The sequence below is a fragment of the Aythya marila genome (genome assembly GCF_965140915.1).
Source record: "Aythya marila genome assembly, chromosome: 2".
In the NCBI taxonomy this organism is placed as follows: Eukaryota; Metazoa; Chordata; class Aves; order Anseriformes; family Anatidae; genus Aythya; species Aythya marila.
In genome coordinates, this window is record NC_139043.1 from 89241992 (window position 1) to 89257401 (window position 15410).

Here is a 15410-nt window from a genome sequence, read left to right on the forward strand (position 1 = left end):
ACCCACCCAACCCCCTCTCCTCCCCCCCACCAATTCTCAAGCATCCCAAATCCTTATATTCCTCTTGCCTTCCCCTTATCAACTACCAAGTCAAGGGTACTCCTCTCCAAAACTGTGCCTGGAGTTTCTTAATGGACTATCAGTTAGGGACTGTGAACTTTTTATCACTGGCATTGTTTCCATTATTCACTGTCCATCAGGTTCCCTGAAGCTGCACAGAACTTATTTCAGGAATAGACCAAAAACACCTGGTGGTTCCTACTGTTTCAACACAGTGATAAGTGGCAAGCGGGATAACAGAGCAAAATTAACTAATATTAGAAATATTAGTTCTAATATTAAATAAATAATTTAATATTAAAATTTAACTAATATTAGAAATGTGGTATCTTTCTGCTTGTTGAATAGAATGAGATCCTTAATCTACACTGAAGAGCCCTTTTTATAGCATTGTCATTCTCAGTCCTTGTTTCATTTTCCTAGGTCTCACCCACTTGAACTTGAGGTAGTGTTTTTTCTAAAAGCAGCATTCCTATCTTGTTCCTTTTTTTTTTTTTTTTTTTAATAGAAAAAGTATTTGACACGGTAAGTCAAATTCAACTCTTCCTGTTGTCAGACTTTAAAACCAAATTTGACTATCCTTGAGCATTTATGCAAGCTAGAAGTATTTTCACTTAGATGTCGTTAGATTTCAAGTTGCATCCTAAGCAGTTATTAGTCCGTTACTTCTTTCTGATATTTTCTCTTTCCCATCAGCAGAATTGTCTACTTATGCTAGAGATACCATCCCAAAGTGACTACTGTAATTCAATCAAGCCAATGAATTTATATAGCTGGATCAGATATACTGTAACCAGTCAACTGAAACACAAGAATTTCAAAGATTTCCAGAAATACTTAGTTCAGAAACTTTTTTTTTTTTTTAATAAAAAAGAACAAAGTTATGATACAATCTTATTTCTCAAACCTTCAGTAGTTTAGTAGCAATAACTGAGAAAATGCAGTTGAATGTTATGTTGGGGAAGAGTACAGGATATTACTGGCAGGGACCAAAAAAAAAAAAAATGCATTGAAAATCTGGTTCTGAAATGCTATCTGTACCCTCACATTTATATTCTCAGAATGTGAAACAAGTGGCAGAATACAGTTCATTCTTTTCGTCTTTTTTTCACCTATCCAGCTAAGAAATTCATTTTGATTAAGCAACTATACTTGTTTGTTTTAAGACCCCTGAGTTGTCAACCAATCCATAAATGAGCATATTTATTACTCAAGACACAAAGACTCATTTAAAATTTTAAGTCTGTATTAGTCTACTTGCCAATTGTTCTGTAACTGTTTTGTTTTTGACTTTTGTGTGTTTGTTTTGTTTTGTTTTGAAAATACTTAATTTTGAAATACTTAATTATCCTAATGTTATTGAAAAATCACCTTTCCAAATGAGAAGATATAATTGTTTTGACATTTCAGACTTGCTTCAGTGTTGCAGGTAGGGACTGGCAAGTAAATCTAAATCTATCTAAATCTAAACAAATGTTAGTCAATAGCCTAAATGCTATATTTGTGTTTTATCTTTCTTAGGAAAGGATTTTTTCAGAGGACATGTTAAGCCTCATCAGTTATGTCAATTTTACTGCACATCACTTTATTAAATTCCATGAAATTTTAAATCTCAATTTTTAGTTTAAAAAGTTGCAAAAACATCATATCTACTATGATCAGGAACATATGGGTCATGTTAAGGTATGAGAGGCTATGATTAGTAGAAAAAATCATCTTCCAGGGAAAAAAAAGGAATTAGAGTAAATTCTTTCAGCTTTTTTGTTAGTCTTTAATTACATTAGCACACAACTTGACTAGCATTAGAGAATGCACGATGTGCATAAGAGGAAAACACTGAAGTACATTTAAAATAAATAAATGAATAAATAAATAAATTGGAATTTTACTGTTAAAAAAAAAAAAAAAGGTGTTCAAGCAACATTTCTTTTTTTTTTAATTTCAGGAATGATTATGGAAACAAAGTAAGCAGGATGCATGTTATTAGTTTTAGCAATGCGTTAAACTTATTCCTACAGAGGACAATATAAAAGTTGACAGCTTTTAATATAAAAGATGACAACATGATGTACTTCCTTTGAAACAATTTTCAAAATGGGAAAAAGAAGATGAACAACAAAGTTAAGATATGAAGTGATATGATTTTTTGTCAGATTTGCTTCTCCATTTAATCTCACTAAACAATCTACAGACATGGTTCCTCCAAGATATGCTTGTGAATTCACTTTTAATACAGCAAAAGTTTTCTTTAATCTCACTTTTAAATTATCATTAGCTAACTTGGGTACCTCTCTTGAGGTGTGTCTCTTTATGGGTGTAAGCATTTGATCATAAAGGGGTCATTACAAGATCAGGACTCTACATGGCAAGAAAGACTCCTTTTTTCCTAGTGCTAAATATTTTTCAAGATAATAATGTTCAAACCTTCAATGAATACATTTCAGTATTTAAATAATGAAAATTAAATTTACAGAGGTGCAGCTGAGAGTATAAAACTTGTATTGATTCACTAAATTTGGCAAAGCAAAAAGCAGAACATTAATACAGAGTCTGAATGCTCGCAGTAAAGGGACTAAACATGAGAGCTTGGTGTTCTCAGCCTAAAAGATTTTGGATTACATAAATCATATTGAAACAATGTCTTATAACTCAATACTGGACATAGTTTGGTGAGGCTACTGTTATTCTTGTTATCTATTTATGTTTTGGGTTTTTTTTGTTTTTTCTTACAGACCTTCTTATTTGCTAAAAAAAATAAAAAATAAATTTAAAAATTAAATTTTAAATTTTAAAATTTAAAATAAGTTTCTAGTATTTAGCATCTCTCCCTCCCTCCTTCCATCTCTCCCCTTCTCCTTCCCCCCCCCCTTTCCTATTAACAAAATAAATAAAATACTTAAGTTTAGAAAATTCAGAATAAATGATTTATTTTATGGGTAATCGAAGTAATAGCATACAGGAATTCATTGGCAATTTATTAATTGTTTGTATTTTACTGTCACTGAAGTATGGGTTAGAGTAGAAAAAATAAAATTGATCAATAGTTCCATAAAAGAAAAAAAAAATCTAGGGAATAGATGAATATAAGAATCAACTCATTTACTAACTCTTGAGCTTACATGATTAAAATATCATTGAATCTGACACGGTAGTATCTGATTCCCAAAGTGAACAGAATATGAAGTTATATAATGGGTATAAGCTATATATTAAAATAAATTGCTACATTGTGCTTTGGATTCACAGAATCACAGGTTGAGGTTCAAAGGGACCTCTAGAGATCATCCACTCCAACCTCCCTGCCAAGCAGGGACACCTAGAGCACATTGCACAGCATTATTTGCTCATGTAAGCAGTCTTACAAATTAAGTTTTTCCTTGCTAAAGAAAACATTTAAGACAATTACAAATATATATAGAGAGAGAGAGAAAGAGAAATTAATCACCTCGTTGCCCTACTGCTGAACTACTGAACCAATGTGGAATTTCTCTTGATAGAAGTTAGAAGTAAGATATTAAGTCACTAATCCTGTTTACAGAGAGCATAAAACAAGCTCTATTCTTCTGAACAAAAGAAAATGAACAATTCCTTTCTGTTTAGTTTCAAGCTTTAGCTGAAATGTTAAGTATGAATTCAAAAAGGAACTTCTCCCTTCACTTTCTCTTAGGAATTATATGCATTTTGTGATTGTTTCCATCACATTTGCAATGTATTCAAGAGCACAGACGTGTTTTCAGTGTGGCTTACATTTTTCAGGTAATGAACAAAACTTTAGCACTGTAGTTTATCTATGCTTTGAGCAATGGTTTTAATTCTTTTAATAATTACTAAGAAGTAGGGCCCTTAATTGCTTCTTCATTTAAGTATTAATGGAGACAATGAGTATTATTCAGTAAGATCTGCAATAGCCCTCATATTTAAAAAGCATGCAAGTAGATCCTGATGCTTAGCAACACAAAATCACCAGCTAAATCTCATTTCCACTACTATTTTCTGTAATTGTAACTTTATTGGACTTGAAGATTGGTAACAAAAGATTTATAAATATCTGTTGTTGAATTAAAACATTGTTTTACATGAGCAAAGATTTCTTAGAAGAATCAACTTTCAGTACAATAGTACTTCAGTACAATAGTACTATTGTACTGAAATAGTACTGAAAGTACTGAAAAGTGCAACTTTTCTGTATATTAATCAAATAAAAGCTAAAATGTTAACATAAAAATATTGCCACTCAACATAAGACATATAGCTGGCAATACCCTACATAAATCTCTCTCTCTCTTCCATATAGTTCTAGTTCAATACCATTGAGGATATTTCATTTCTTTCTGGTTATCTTCAGAACCTTCTCACCTTATTAGCGTTTTTTTATTATTATTATTTTATTTTATTTTGATCATAAACAAACCTTGCACTTGTTTGCCTACTTCTGTAAGACACTACCCTTTAAAGCAAAAATATCCATGTAAAAAAACAACAACAACAACAACAAAAACAGTTATTCTTACCTATGAGTTAGCCTGTATCTTCCAAGCTTTAAAGAAAGTTTAAAAAAAGTCTTAAGGAAAAAGAGAAAAAAAAAAAAAAAAGTATCTCTAAAGGGGAAATTACAGCCATAGAACCAAAATCACAGAATCACAGAATCACAGAATTTTCTAGGTTGGAAGAGACCTCAAGGTCATCGAGTCCAACCTCTGACCTAACGCTAACAGTCCCCACTAAACCATTTCCCTAAGCTCTACATCTAAACGTCTTGAAGCCATATGGAATTATTCAAAAGATGTTTCTGCAGATAGCTATCCTGACATATGGTTCATAAGTCATTAATGTAATTACACTAATGAATGAATGATGAGAACAAGAGCTTAAGGTCTGCTTCCAACTTAGCTAGAAGTTGTGAAACATCTAAGACTACTAAATTTCTACAGGGCCCAGATATAACCAAGAGCACTGAAGGTGCAGCGTGCAGAGCAGGCCTTAAGTTCTTCATTCAGGAGGGACTCTAAAAGATTATAGTAGAACTATCACAGACTGATAAACCTTTCTGAAGAAACTCTTTCTCTGCAACACTTTCCAACAAATCTTAATGTTCTAATCTTGCCTAATATAATTACATATGTATATATATATAGTGAAATATTTCTCTTTTTGCATTCACAGCTTTAAAAACATGGATCCATATCATCATAGCCGTATAATTCTATATATTCTATGTGTTCTCTTACAACTACTATGTTATAGAACAACTGTTCTCATCTGTAGTCAATTCAGTACAGTCTGGCTATAACAAAAGTGCAGCTTACTTCTTTTCTTCATTTTCTTTCTGAATAACAGTATTACCTTAATAAATAAATAAGCATTCACTTATAAAATGTCTTGTAAGAATGACTGAAGGATTTGATTTCAGTTGCATCTTGCTGAGACTATTCAATTAAAAAAAAAAAAAAAAAAAAAAAAAACACCAACAACAAAAAATAACAACAAAAAAAAACAACAAAAACAGTTATACTGTAAATCAATTCATCTCCTTAGGTTTACCTGATCCTGATTTAAAAATAAATAAATAAATAGAAATCATGGGGTCACACAAAAAGTTTGTTTTTTTTTTAATCCTGCACCACTGACGTCAATAGTTTTTCAAAAGAACTGTAGTTGTATAGCACCAGAAAGTGTCAAAAAATTACTTATGCTATAATTATCCATTATAACAATGTCTTGAAAATTATAAATGATCCAACAGAGAACAGAACAAAAGATTTTCAGAAGGTTTTCGCATTGGGACTGGTATGGAAATTCAAATATTATTCTATCTTACTGGACTGCAGCTATTCATTGTCTATGAACAAGATGACTTAACAGCTATTTCTGCACAAGAAAAAAAAATCAGAATGTATGACAGACATTAGGACAAGGGGCAATTATCACTGTAATATCCTGTTAAATATTTTTCATAGGTTTTCCATTGTTCTTCTATTTGTCTTGTGTTAATTGAATGTATTTTTAACTGCACTGAAAAATTAACTAAAGAAAACCATCTGGAATAAAAAACATTAACAAAAAAAAATCAACTCCCATTTACACACTTTTTTTTTAATTATTATTACTTTTATTTTTTCACAATGCTACCAAGTCTCATTGAACCCAGTCAAGTTCTTAAAAGATTTTTATGAGGACCTTAGAGCTTTGGTATCTTGGTGTATATCCAGCAAATGCTAGCCAGCTAAGAAATAGTTCCAACACAACACTGTTAATATAGAATATTTCATGAGGTAGTATCTTTAGAGAGGAGTTCTCCTTTGTAGACACTCTTTTTTTACCCTAGTTTAACTATCAATTTTTGAATAATGGCTTCAAATACTCTTTCAAATCCTGCAGGATGAGATGTAGCCAAATGGAAAAGGGGAAGGAAAAAAAGGGGGAAGAAATAGGACAATGCTTACACACCTTGTCCAAAATAATATTGTTCTCCATCAGATAGACAACATAGGTTTTAAACAGACAACAGGAAATAAATACAAAGCTACATATATATATATATACTTATATATACACATACAATCTGTCATAATCTTGACCCAGTGTATATGAAGATAGATAGAAAGAAAGAAGATATGAGGGTATCACCTCTCTAAAGAGAAAATTATTGTAAAAGAGAATTAAATGCACAGAGTTTACATATAGTTCAAGCAGATTTTGCAGAAAAAAAATAAAATAAAATAAAATAAAATAAAATAAAATAAAATAAAATAAAATAAAATAAAATAAAATAAAATAAAATAAAATAAAATAAAATAAAATAAAATAAAATAAAATTAAAAAAGCTAGCACACCTGGACTGAATCTAAAGGAACTACACCCACTTAAAACAAGAAACTATTTGACCTGTGATCTTTAATTAACCCAGAAGAAGTAATTTTCCTCGTGTGACTAATATATTTTTATTCAATATGACCTTTAAAGTCACAGGCTAAACCTAACTACTATTTAACATCCAAATCTGTTTTCAAAGTGGCATATAAGCCAAGCATAAGGGTGTTCCCCCAATTGAAAATGACAGGCAGAAGAAAAAAGTCACTACAAAATTCACCATCGTGGGGTTATATGTCATTTGATGTTGTCTGAAATAACTGATTTTACTAAGAAGGAGAGGAGGAAAGAAATGGAGAATATGCAGTGTTTGTATGTACAACTTTCCCTGGAGACTAAAGTAGTCTACTTGTGAACCAAGGACCAATCATGGCCATGACTTTCCAACAGTGCCAAAGATGCTGTCTAATTATATCTGCTATAGCATACTCTCTCTGCAGCCTATTCAAACCAACTTTCAGCATAAGGCCCTTTGTGATCTTCTTTGGCTTTTACAGGGTCAAACAAACTGTCACTAAAAACTGGCACTACCTTCATGCACTGAGTCTCATATCACATTTCACATCACTCACCATGTTATAAGTGAGTTTTTAAGAGACAGAATGACATTGTTCTTGTCGTTCAATATGTCTTATTGCTATAATTTTTAAAAGTCTGGCTTACATATCACCAACAACAAAAATCAGTAAGCCATAATAATGGTATTAAGGAAACTACTGAATATCTTCCCAGTACCTCAGGGTCACATACTGGCATTTCATCAGTTAATAGGAATAATATTCTATTGATTCCTATGTGAAAATAAAAGTCAAGAACAATTTAGAAACATCAGTCTCTTCAAACAATCTTCCTCCAAGGTGAGCACAGGTTGTATTTTGTTGGAAAATGCTCTGATAGAAAAATAAGATATGATTTGAAAATAGGGAGTAGCACAAACAAGAAAATAGCAAAGGTATTTTGGGCCAATTTTCCAAAACTGTTTCCATCTATATTTGCTAGCTTAATATCAAATATATGTAATGTGTGATAAGTGTTAAGAAGTCTCTACATGATAAATAAAGGACTGGGACAGTTTAAATTAATTTTCATTTCCTATTCACAAACCTTACTTTATGAACATTCTAATAAATTGAGAAACAAATTGTATGTCATTAATTCTTCTTTCAAAATACAGTTAAAAACCTCATCCTATTTAAAAGGACTGGCCCTTGGAAATCACTGAGTACACACAAAGTTACAATTCATTTTAGAGATCTGCAGATGTCGTATGTTAGCATAGAGCATCTCAAGTATCTTATAGAATGACAGAAAAGCTGAGGGAGATGATTATAACATTGCACTCATTCAGCAATCAAGCACCATCATCATCAAATACAGAGAAGCTTAAAATACTTGCACTTTTTAAGGTTGCTCAAGACTCAGCTCATTCAGCAAATTGTCATCTAAAAATTAGAGTGGGAAAGGTGATAGGCCTGGGATGTGTAGGTTTTCATATTTCCCTCAATTACTCACATCATGGTTAGGAACATTAAGGATATTAATTTCCTAAAGACTGTGTCTTACCTGCAAAATATTTTCACTTCTGAACACTTCAAAAATCAATGAAACATGCAAAGTTTGTAGGTTTTTTTAATAGTTATCAATAAACTCAATTTAGTCATCTGAACAGGCCAATTTGAATAATATTTTTCAGTAGTGCATTTTTGTATACTATGTACAAACATACTATAACTGAATTTAACTGAATATTTATATACAATTTATAACTGAATAACCTTTGCATGAAAAGAAGATTCTTTAGAGAATTAAAACAATAAAACTCATGTCAACAGAAAATTTCCAAATTATCTCTTCTCATTTATATTTCTAAACAAGAAAAGTTACCAACAGAAAGCAAATTAAGAACTTTGAACTACTAATAAAAATAAGTGCTATTATTTTATGTGTGCTGTGAGGTCATTTTAGTAAGAGTTGATCATCCAAACTTGGGCATATATATATGACTCTCTCATAAATATATATATGACTCTCTCATAAAAAAATATGCTTAAGACTTCAACAATCTTATAGCAATAGGTTATAATTACAGTATTAAATTTTTTACTCTTTCACCTTGTCATTTTCAGGGATGCCCCAACCCTTTGAGAAAGACCTTTGAGAAAGATCTTTATGTAATACTGTACCCAAATCACAGTGGTTTTCAACTTGGTGAAAATTAAGGTATGCCAGAAAAGGCCTTTCCAAATCTTAATCCAAATCTTAAAGTAGATAGAAGATGGATGATGGAAGAGAATCAAACTACTTATTTGTAAAGCAAATAGTAAATAAAAGAAATCTTATAAATATCCTTTCAGAAGAATCTCTCAGACTGTCTGTAACCTTGAATAATACTGAGTACCTAAATTGCTGGTTGATGTTACACTATATTTCCAAACCCTAATGTTCAAAAATTATGACCCAAGACAGAAAAAAAAAAATAAATAAAATAAAAATTAAGCACAGTTTAGTTAGTTTTAGTGTTTTAATTTTACATGTATGTAGTAGCTTAACTGAAAAACTTTAGGAAATATACTTCGAAAAAAAATGGTACTTATGCCTTCATATAAAGAAATATATGTGTGAAAAATATTGACAGTCCCTTTGCATTAAAAAGAGAAGACATCCAAGTACAGATTATATGGTTAAAAAAATATAGGTAAAGTGAAATATGTAGAAAATTCATGTATTCGGTTCAATATTAGATAGATTTTCCTGGTCTAAAAAATTTTCCCCTGAAACTTCATTAAAAAAGTACAGTTTCATATTTTCTTTACAACCAGAAATGTAACTGTAACTACAGTTTAGTTTTATAGCTAAAATGATGGAACGCTGGTTTTATAAGAGGAATAACTGGTTATTTTTCTTTAAGAATGTTATCTGTGTTCCTGTTGAAAGTCTGATTGCTGCTGCATTTGTGTAGAACCGTGGGTTAAAAATAAATCAATACATAAAATCCAACAATAGAGAAAAGAAACAGATCTGCAAAAAGCCAAACTCCTATCCTAGTCAGCTTAGGCAGAACTGTCTCAGTTTTTCATTCTCCCCACTCAGCCCCCAAGATTATAGAGAGATTATAGCCCAGCAGAAATCAGCCTCCTGCTCAAAGTAGGAGTGCCAGCACCAAATCAGGTCAGTCACGGAACTCTAATCAATCACAGAATTTCTAGGTTGGAAGAGACCTCAAGATCATCGAGTCCAACCTCTGACCTAACGCTAACAGTCCCCACTAAACCATTTCCCTAAGCTCTACATCTAAACGTCTTTTGAAGACTTCCAGGGATGGTGACTCCACCACTTCCCTGGGCAGCCTGTTCCAATGCCTCACAACCCTTTCAGTGAAGAAGTTCTTCCTAACATCTAATCTAAAACTCCCCTGGCTCAACTTAAGCCCATTCCCCCTCGTCCTGTCACCAGGCACGTGGGACATGGAAATCTTCAGAGATGGAAGGAACTGTTCCAGTGCCACATTATCTTTGCAGTGAAGTTTTTCCTACCACCCAACCTAAACCTTGAGCCTCTATGACACTTGAACATACGGATGGCTTCCACTCTGAAAAACTGATTTACTATTAGAAAACAAACAACAATAACAGCTTGGTTTCTCTCTGTATCTCGAAATGAAACGATTGTTGTTGAGGGAAAACCCTTAGATCAGCTATGTAAAACATACTGCACAATAACAATGTCTGTGCCCTCTGTTCTAGCAGGATTACTCCTCTCCTGCAGTCACAAGCTATGATTACATTTACAAAAATGTGGTGCACATGTTAACAAAAATGTTAACATATCTATCAAGTGAAACTGTTGCTACTGAAGAGCCACAAATACACAATAGTAATTTCAGGAGCATTTTATTTCCTATGGGCTCAAATCTGGACACATGCATTGAACGTTCACTAGAAGCAGAACAATATCAAGTCACTTTCAGAGGAGATACTCCAGGTTCTCAAAGGAATTCATTTCATATGTTCTGAGAGCACTTCACAACTTGAGTCATATTTCTGTAAATGGGGACCATCAGGAGGTTAACTTCAAATGTACACTCCTGATCTGAACTAAAACTGGTCATTGTGCACTCTCCGTTTCAAATCCAGGTACTCTCACAGTAGCTTAGATTGAATATATTCTTTGCCTTCTCCTCTGGGATACTACAAATGACCGCTTTCCATCACTTCTATTGCTGCAGTGTCAAATAGGACTGTAATATGAGCCGCCAAATAGCAAGCTATCCTGATCTATATGTCCTGCCCATTCATTCCATAAGAAAATTCTTATGTTTTAACCCATCACACTCATCACTGGTGGTATGCTTAGCACATGAAGAAACTTGGGGCTAACATATGGACTCTGGCATCTTGAAGGATTTCTATTGCCCAATTTAAAATTTTAACATAATTAACTGTTCAATACCAGGTTGACTATAAAAGGAGCCTAAAAGACAAGAAAAGTCTAGTGTGCTCCAGATCTGTAATAAATAAGCATGAAAACCTGGCTGGGATGTGATTCATTCCCCTAAGAGGACTGATCCAGGAAGTATCCTCAGATCATGATTGACACTGGAAAAAAATGAGTTCACTGAGCTATATAGCAGCTCTGCTCCTAGATACATTCTTCACAAAAATTAGTTTTGTTTTCAATAATTTTAGGAAAGTTCCAAGTGCAAAGTCTTTATTTTTAGAGTGGAACAATTAACTAGTAGTCTACAAAGTAGTCTACAAAGAACATTACTAAAAGCCTTGCAGAGAACTGTTCTTTCAGAGACAGACTCTTTATCCAAGCAGACAGGACTGGAAAGTTTTCAGCCCCAAGTTACTGGCACCAAGTTACTCTAACTGTGCCAGGTCAACAGCCCAAACCTTGCTTCAGTATGGTCTTCCCTCTTACTGTTCCAAAGCCAAGCACTCAGTGTTTCCCTACTCCCACTTCTGCTGGTGGATACATGGAAATATTAAGTGGACAATGGCCAGGAAGAAAAGGGGTAGGGGATCATAAGAGTGATGTGCAAAAAAGGAACTACGGAAGTTCTCTGAGCCCTTATTTCAAGTATATCATTGGCAAATCTCACTCCCAATGTACCTGATGGTGAGTGTTCAGGTATACTTTCATATTAAACATTTCTCATTGGCTAGCTCTATGTCGTTTACTATTAAGTGCATTTTTTTTATTTTTATTTTTTTTTTATATTTCTTCAGCATCTACTTCCCCTCATAGAATGCACACCGTGCAAAGGTACTGGCATTACAATTTTGGATTCAGTTGTGGAGAATCAACATCCACTGGCATTTTATTGGATCTTGCCCTACTGTGCTTGTCACCTTCAGAAATGAGAGTGAGGATGGCTTTTCTTCTATGCCTTTTTAATTATTGTTTTAGTTAGGAATCTTTGGAAAACATTAGTTTGTGGCTGGAGAAGTGACAGTCTTGGTTAGAATTAACCACAATGATGTCCTAAAAATATCTGATAAACACAACAGAACGGATAGAATCTTATGTAAGAGATATCACAAAAAGGATTAAAGAGAAAATTGAAGAGTATTACCATATAAATGGAATCAAGGAAATACATTGACAAATGCATTTATCTATTCGTCAAATCAAACCATTACTTTGTTTCATAGGATAAGAAAATAGATGTTGCCTACCTTTTGTAATACACTCAAGCTATGTGATTTTCAATTATATCTTTAAAGTTACAAGGCTGAAAATTTAAAAGTAATGAATTAGAATATAATAGAGCAGAAATCACATAGACTGGAAAAGGAATTACCAAAAAAAAAAAAAAAAAAGTCATAAATATTTCAAAGATGATAGGTAACCAGACACCAAACTGCAAGCAGTGATTTGACAAATACAGCTGATTGATCTGTCCAGTCAAAATAAAGGCAACCAAACCATCATTGCGGTGTATCATTTTAACATTGCCAAATAAATCAGGATTAACAAGGAAGTATTCAGATCAGTAGACAGTACTGCTATATTGGAAGAAATTGACCTCCAAACGTCTCTAGATTGAGTGGGGAAAAAAAAAATAGAAAGCCAAATAACACATATGCATGATGCTGAGTATTTACTGGTGGAGGTCAATTGGAAAACACATATGCTTTGCTATTCCAAATTCAGGAAGCACTGTGAGAACTTGAATTTTAGAGAACAGCTTCATTACAGCATAGGTACAGAAAGGAATTCCCTGCAAAGTCAGGAGAACATGCAAAGGGAGTGAAAATGATACAACTCCTTTTTAATTTGTTCTAAGCAGGCAAAGCTGAACTATCAGACTGTTTAAATAAATATACATTCTGACAATATGTTTGTGTACATATGTAAACAATTGATTCGATATATGAAAATGATAGACCACGCTAAAAAATTTACTTGTACAAAACACTCTTAAAATGTAGTAATAATCAGGTTTACTTTTCATGTCTTCAGTTTTGCTTAATCTAGTTTAGAATAGGCTTTTCTGCATTTTATTATTCCCCAAGTTTTTCTTTCTATCTGAAAGTAAAAGTGACACAAATGTCATTTGTCAGGATTTTTTCTTATTGTGTATCTATCCACACAATGCCACTAACACTTTAAAAGTGTTCTCAAAAATAAAGCTGTAAGACATCACTATTTAGCAATCCTTCTGTGAAAGATCACCTTGCTAATCACTAATTAATAACAGAAAGACAGGACTTCTCAATCATTTTCTTCAGCTTGAAGAACAGCTCTTTTCTTCCTACTTATATGAATAATGCAAGTCAGGGAGAACAAACAGTTGCCCGTTAAAGTAACGATCTCATTTAAATACAGACAAGTGAAAATCATCCAAATACCCACTTAATTCAAAGACTCAGCTGACCTCTGTGGACCAATTTTTACCATGAATTGGTACAACTCAAAGCTAAAGGCATAAGTGCCTTCTTTTTTTCTTCAGACATATGAACCAGTCACATGGATAAAACTAATTTGATCTGTGAATGTTGGAAAGATCAAAGGCTTTTTTTTTTTTTTTATGGTAGTTCCACAAAACACTTTTTTTTTTTTTTTTAAGTAAACAAGTATTAATTTATTGTTTCTTTTTTTTATTTTTTTTTGTGAATTTGTCAAGTGTGATTACAATCTAAAATGTCACGTGGGTGTCTAGTACAGTTAGAAAATTGGAAGCAAATTTCTATTAATATGTAGGTAGGACAATAGCAGTCTCTCAGATTTCTCACTTATATCCTGGTCCTGCAGATTCTTTGTATCAAAAAAAATCCCTAGAATATGAATTTCAAATGACAGGAATATATCTCAGAATTAAAGCCTGAAGTCCACACCCCTCTATTTTCATAGGTGACATTCTCAATCTCTTTGAAGATTGAGGTCACAGTTTTGCAAAACTCAGAGTGGATCTTGAAGCTGAAACAAATACTTGGAAAACTGCAGAATCCCTAGTTCTTCCATACAGTTTTGTCCCCCGGTTGCATAAAGGATGAGTTATATCACATATGTTCTTTTCTTCCTGGAAAGAACTAATTTCTTTACTTATGGTCCTTCACAAGGGATTCTGATTGAGAACAGAAAAGTTAAGAACTGGAGCCCTTCACTACACATCTCTGACCGTCATATAGAAAAGCAGTTACATTGCTTTCTGTTAAATATCAAGGAAAAGACTTAATTTTGTACATATTTTTGTCCAATCCCTCTATAATTGTGATTATTCATTTGGTAAGTGTGTTTTCCAGTAACATACATTCTTGACAAACGAGTGTGTCAAAGCATTAAAGGAGATGGATTAGGTCTATAATGATCTGGTTCAGATGAGGCAGTTAAGCCACAAAGGCCATAACGTATGCAAGCAAGATTTAACTTTCATAAGTATGCCAATCGCAGCTGATCCATAAGAAAAGTTGAAGTCAGCCTTGCATACACTGAGGTTGAGCTGACAGTGGGCAAAAAAAAAATACTTCCACATTCACAGAATCACAGAATTTTCTAGGTTGGAAGAGACCTCAAGATCATCGAGTCCAACCTCTGACGTAACGCTAACAGTCCCCACTAAACCATATCCCTAAGCTCTACAAGTCATTCTCCTAAAAAAGGACGTATAGGAATCTTTTTAAGGGCTGCTCTTTGATTTTAACTTTAACTAATAAAGGAAACTTCCTATTATATTACAACATTATACAGCAAAATGGAGAAATAATCTCTTGGTATTTAAATGTTAAAGTCCTTATCAGTAATCTATCAGGTCAGGAACTCTGTGGATATTTTAAAATCTTTTCAGACTTTAAATTCATTTTGATTTACTATTATTTTCTTAAATACCTTAAAATTAGTACGGCATATCTACTATTTTTTGCTCCTGAAATGCAAAAATCTGACTCACGCTTTCAAGTCTATCTACACCGATGTGTCACTGAATGTGGTAAGAATCTGCATTAAATAAACCTAAATTTTGAAAAGGCGATTAC